This window comes from Chaetura pelagica, unplaced genomic scaffold (genome assembly GCF_000747805.2).
Source record: "Chaetura pelagica isolate M959 unplaced genomic scaffold, ChaPel_1.0 scaffold45, whole genome shotgun sequence".
In the NCBI taxonomy this organism is placed as follows: domain Eukaryota; kingdom Metazoa; phylum Chordata; class Aves; order Apodiformes; family Apodidae; genus Chaetura; species Chaetura pelagica.
The window spans coordinates 3617070-3623288 of NW_009953217.1; positions in this window are offsets into that span (position 1 = coordinate 3617070).

The following is a 6219-nucleotide window of genomic DNA, read 5'->3' on the forward strand; positions in this document are numbered from 1 at the left end:
AGGGAAAGCAGGTAGTGACTAACAGCTTGTGAATACTTAAGAGGGTGGTTTAGAGTTAGTACCAGGTGAAAACACTAAACTCGAGCTGTTAGTTAGTTACATGCAGCTGCTTACCTCTTAAGGCAGTCGTTATAATATTTAAGAGCTAAATTTTGCTGTCACTGTGTTGTGACAACAGCAGAAATGCTGACATTTTATCAGTGGATTTGCACATCCCCCTCCCCCAAACCCCAGACAGTAAGAATTCAGTAAGAATTTATTACAAATATAATTAAATATGTTCATTGATGGCATTGTCCAAAAGCTACTCCAAACATAAAGGTTTGTAGGCCAGTAACGTGGGTGGCAATAGCTATCCCATCTCCTTGGTGAAAAGATGAAATTATTCTACTAATTTCTTTTCTAGAAAGTGTGACTCTCCCCACACATTTATCCCTGTTTGTGTGAGGGAGCAGGTTCCCACCACCGGGGAGTTGCAGCGAGCGGGCTGTCAGTTTGCACGGCTAACAATTGAATCAAGGCATTAAAACATGCCACTCCAAAGCTGCTTAAATCATCATAATGTGAATTATGAATTTATTACAATGCATATTACCTCAGGGGACAGAGAGGGAAGGAGATCTGAAGGGGCTGTTTGTAAACATGTAAAACAATAAGATTTTCCTGTGTTGCCACCGCGACAGGGAGCTTGCCTGGTGAAATAAAACCTAAATAAATGTGTATACAGGCAGCAGCTCACCTGGGGCCAGATGCCTCTTGGTGGCTCAGGTGACAGACTGCTTGACAAATAATACCCAACAAACAACAATGAAAAACCCTCTGCAGATTTAAGGTCATTGTTTTTTATTTTACATCACACTTCCAATTTGTTCCTCAACACTGGCTATCTCTTTTTCTCCACCAGCTTTTCTTCTCTTCCTCTCCCCTACAAATGGCTCTAGAGCTGCTCATCTCAGGGTGTTGCAAAGAGAGTGGTGGGAGTGTGCATAAGAAAGAGCTCGAACAAGGGTAGTGCTGAAGCCAAGAGCTTGTGGGGTGCATGCACACAAGTCTGGTGTCTGCTTGCTCGGTGTCTGCAAACCACCCAGCGTTGAATTCAAAGTCTTGGCTTGTTTTCTTCCCAGCTCCATGTAGATGGTGTGAGCTTACTGGGTCACTGGCAGCCCCTGGCACTGTACATCTGCTGCTGCTGCATCAGCTGGGGCGCTGTTGATTTAGTGCTGGCTTGAGTAAGGTTTGGAAACCTCAAGCTCCTCACTGTGCCTCTGGGCTGAGCTGCAGCATGCGCGGGGCAGCTCACAGTGCAAGTCTCTGTGAGTGATGCTTTGCCTGAATAGGAGACCTTTCTTCTGTGTTTTGGCTCTCCTCCTACTGAGGGTAGCACATCATGTTACTCTTGCAGCAGTGGGCATATAAAGTGGAGTGAGTTTTGCTAAGAGATTTCCTGAAAAACATTGATAGAGCTTTCACTGGCGTGAGCTGCTTCCCCATGAAAGGGGGTTTGGTGCCAGGAGAGCCAATTACAATCATGTGCTCTGATGATCTCCACCATTCGGCTGGTGGAGCCCAGACTCTAGTTCCTGCAGTGAGTCCCATGTCTGGCCAAGAGGGCCAGATCTCTGTATGTCACAGCACACTGTTTGTGGAGCAGAAGAGCTGTGCTGTTGGAGCGTGTAATGTCTCCTGTGCTTTGGATAGAAGAGGCAGCTGAGATGAGAAAAGCACATATTTACCAGTTCTTCATAAAGGGTAAGAAGAGAACCAACCGTACAGTGCTCAGGGATCATGGCAAATAGTTCATGGATCCTCCTCAGCATTTCTTTAAACTACACTTTGGAGTGTATTTAATGGTTGTTTTGGGGTTTTTCTTCGTTTTTAGCAGTGATGGTGGTGGTGCTTGGTGTCTGACAGTGGTGGCCTCAGCTATGAGTTCGCAGAGACTTTAAAAGGTGTGCAGATAAGCAGCTGCCTTTTCCACCTTCAGGACTTCCCTCCATCAGTGGGCTATCTGCTAAAAAAAAGATGAGCATCCCCCAACAGTTCAGAGTCCTACTAGCTACTCCATACAAATTATTGAAAGCAGGGGTGGGATAACAAATTTTAGTCCTTACTCACCAGGAGGACATAACCAGGGGACCAGCAGTTTATAGAGAGGTGCCTCCAAATCCCATTGCTTTTGCAGTTTGAGAAGAAGCTCTGAAGGGGATGGTGCTGATTGATGTAGAGGTAATGACTTATATAAAGTGGAGAACCTAAACTGAGTGGAGGCTGCATTGCCAGCATGCTGCCTGTCCTTAAGGGACTCCTGAATATGCTGCATTGCAAGACTGCAGTGATTCGGCTGCAAGCTATATTTAGCCTATTTATTCTTTGTTGGTGTATAATGTGCAGATCAGTGGAAAACTTGGTCTCTCCAAAAATGAGATTTGAACTGGAGTCAAGACAGGGAAAACACCATCTGTCTAGAAAATGTTTTTCTTAAGTGATTTGAAGGGGAAGGCTGTATATGTAAGATACATGTGCATGTTGCTTGTTTTGCTGCTTGGGTCTTTTTGTTTAAAGGCTTTTTCTTCATTGGTCTTTCACCCTTTAGTTATCAAATTCTTTTAAAAATGCAGACAGAAAAATGCACTTTGTAGTTCAGCTTTTTAGTATGACTTATTTTTTAGTTAGAAAATGTAATTTTTTCCTACTTACAGTGAGCAACTCCGGTGCTAGGGTAAAAATCAACTGTGTTTTGAGAAGGAGATGATTCATGTTGGAAGCACCCTTAAATGTTGAACAAGGCTTAGCTTCATTGTGTTAAGGAGCAGAAAAGAGCAACAAATACTGTCTCTGTTTTAACATGCTGGCAGTTGGGATTAAAGGTTTGCAAACTTAATTGGTCATCGTGAGCAGTACCAGGCTCTCCGGTGGCTCCCAGCAGTTCATGCATGCAAGAAGTATTTGTGCTTTGCCTTGCCAAGGAATGTGTGCCATCACTTTGAAATTAGTTCAGGAATTACCTCTGGGAAGTGTCTGTAGCCCGAGATGTACTCCCTTGGGATTTCCCTCTTTTAAGAGATGTAATCTGGCCGAATTGCTCAGCCCCCAGTCTGGGGACTCCATCCCCCCCTTTGTCTGAACTGGGCTCTGTGCTGACCTTGAGGGCACAATGTGAAGCTTTGTTGTGGAAGTTTTGATCTGGAAAGGGCTAAGTCCATGATTTTTTAGGAGAAAGAAGTCAGGGGGAGGGTTTTTTCAGGGCTTTTGGTTGATGAACTGTTGATACCATTTGGGGAAAATGGACTGAAAATGACAGCATGTGAATGAAGTAGGGGTAGAGAGACACTGGCATCTTTTTGTGCATCAACTCTGGAAATAAGATTTTTAAATGCCATTTGATCTTAAAAATAAGATCTTAATTATTGTCAGATTCTTGAGCATTACTTGACTAATTGGGAGGCACAGTGGAATTTTAACTTGAATGATTCATCATGTTTATCTGTCTAGATGTGGTCCTGAGCAGCCTGCTCTGGTTGACTCTGCTTTGAGCAGGGTTTGGACTAGATGGTCTCCAGAGATCCCATCCAACCTTCACTCTTCAGTGATTAAAGCTGATGGTGTTGGAAGTTAGAGCCTGATCACCTTTTTAAATAGGTAATAGAGAAGATGTTCTGATGTTGGCCAGTGGGGGAAAGAGAAGTCCTAATAGCTTTATTCTGTATTATGTTTTCTAAGTTAATGCCGAGTGCCTGCTTAATGATACAGGAAAAAATGAAGGTACAAATAAATCCTGGTTAGACCATACAGAGAACAGAATTCCACCTGCTCCTTATGCTTTTCGATAGGCAAAGAGTCTTTATGCCAATAACATTTTCTTGGATAACATTTTCTTAGTTTTAATAATGTTATATGTGAAATACTGCTTTTTATGGCTATGCAGTGTCTTTTTATTCTGTTTCTTGGGTGTCTGTTCATCTGTCTCCATAATTATATTTTACTTCCTGGAATTACACAATCCATCAATGTCGGGAAGGGCAGGGTGGTTAAGAGTTGCTCTGAGACTCATCAGACAAATGCAAAGTGTTTCTGGCAGTTAAAACTGTATCCTTATTAAAATGGAGAAATTTATTCTCCCTACCCCTCCTCAGCTTACATGATTTGAAAAAACCCTCATGAAATGGAAATCTCAATTTCTTATCATGGTTTCCTAGATTCCAAATGTAATTTAAAATAGCCTGTGGTGAATATTTTTAAATGAATTGTTCTTTGGCTTTGATACAGCATGCAAATATCAGAGAGTCTGGCCATAATGATGTTTGATGGCTGCCTGCTTTTCTAGCTCTGGAGACTTTCTGTGGGAGAACATTGGTTGTGCTTGGGGAACGTTGGGGCAGCGCTGACTGCTCGGAGCTCGGGAAGTAATTGGCCCCTGGATTAAGTGCTGCAGGAAATGCCTCTGTGCTTAAAGCGGTGAAAAACAGAAACCAGAACACAGTACACTTTTTAAACAACTGAAGTTGTACATGGTGGCTGTTAATGAGCACCTAAAAAAATAGAAATAATTTATAAAAAAATATTTTAAATAATACATCTTAAGTTAAAACCAAACAAAAATGAACAGAAGAAATGCAGTATGTACCTTACTTCACATTTGTTAGGAAAGATGGAAGTAAACTTTTCAGAGATTTAAAATGGAAAATGCAAGGAGCTGAAGTTTTGGAATGTACTTTGACATTTCATGGCCTGTATCCATTCACTACCAAAGTGAATCCATAGCCATATTGGCCTAGCAGGTGTTTGGAAAAGATGATGGAATTGAGTTTTGATGGGAAGAGTGCTTTTTGGAAGTCAGTTTCAATTTAGTGCTACTGTAGAACCACAATTCATTCAGGCAGTTGTACAAATAGGTTACTGTGGTTATTAATCCATTAGGAGAGGCAGGTGCCTGGTTTACCATGGAGCAGGCTACTAAGTCTTAGGAAGAAGTATAAAAAGTCTTGTGGGAAAACCAAAAATGAAGCAAGGTCGTGACCTCGTTTGGCACTTCGAGAAAGTTGTGGCGATAAAGATGAACAGCAAAAATGCTACGATGCTGGTTTTGGTGTAAATCTACTCTGAAGACCCATGTGCTTTAGAAGGCCGTTTTAAGATCCGTAATCCAGATAAAGCCATGCTTCATCCCCAAGAGCTCAGTGTTTTGGCGAGTCTGCATTTTATTCTACTGGGGAAAACCCCACAATTTTTAATTTGTGATTCTGTGGTGGCTTTCTTTTCCCGCTCCTTTTCACAGGCTAGTAAATATTGGGCAAGCAGGTGTTGTGCTCTGACTCTTCTTCAGCCTTTGCCATGCACAGATATTGACACATCAGACTGAATATCAGCATAAAGTGCAAATCTATAAATCATAGAGGCACGGTGATAAATGGGAGAGACTGCAGGTGCACTTCAGTGCTGAAGTCTATTAAATCCTTGTAGCTGAGGGTTTTCTCCTCTTCCCTTTTCTTCCTCAACAGTTAAGCATAAAGGCCTTGGGCTTTGCTTCTACCTCCTTGAATTCTTCAGAGTGTACATCACAGTGTCTTTAAACAGTGTGAGACCTGTCAGGGAACTGAAGGCATTAGCAGAGCTCTGGGATTTATTGGCAGATTGACAACCTGATAGGCAAGCTTCCTTTCTTCTCTGTTTGTCACTCTTTTGATACTTTCCTTTTCACTCTCCAAGGGGAGGGAGAGAGGGAGGGAGTCCCACTGTAACACTAAATGTCTGCAGCATTTCTACTGTGCAAAATGCTTTATCTTGGCTTAAGATTTTTTTTAAAAGTCTGAAGTTCACCTTATCCTTAAAGGTGCATAATTTACTGGGTCTTTTGTGACAGCTTTGAAATGGGAACTGAGCTCATTAAAACTAACTTAGTTTAAAAAAAGAAAAAAAGTTTCTTCTTTGTGGATATGTTTGCAACTAATATGAAAGCCTAAGATGCTGCTGCTGTGTTGCTGTGAGGGTATAACATGAGGTGGTATCTCAGGGAAACTGAAGATCTCTCATGATCTGTGTTGAGCACGGTGCTCAGTTTCAGGCTAGACAGGCTAGAAAGAGGTTGGTTATAAGACTGGCACCTAAATCCAGTTCTCAGTGCTGATGTTTCACAGGTAACCTTAATCTCCATGTACCTCCCTTCCCCAGGTTTTCAACAGGAGTAATAGAGCTTTCTCTGCCACTAGCATATGTTTTTTC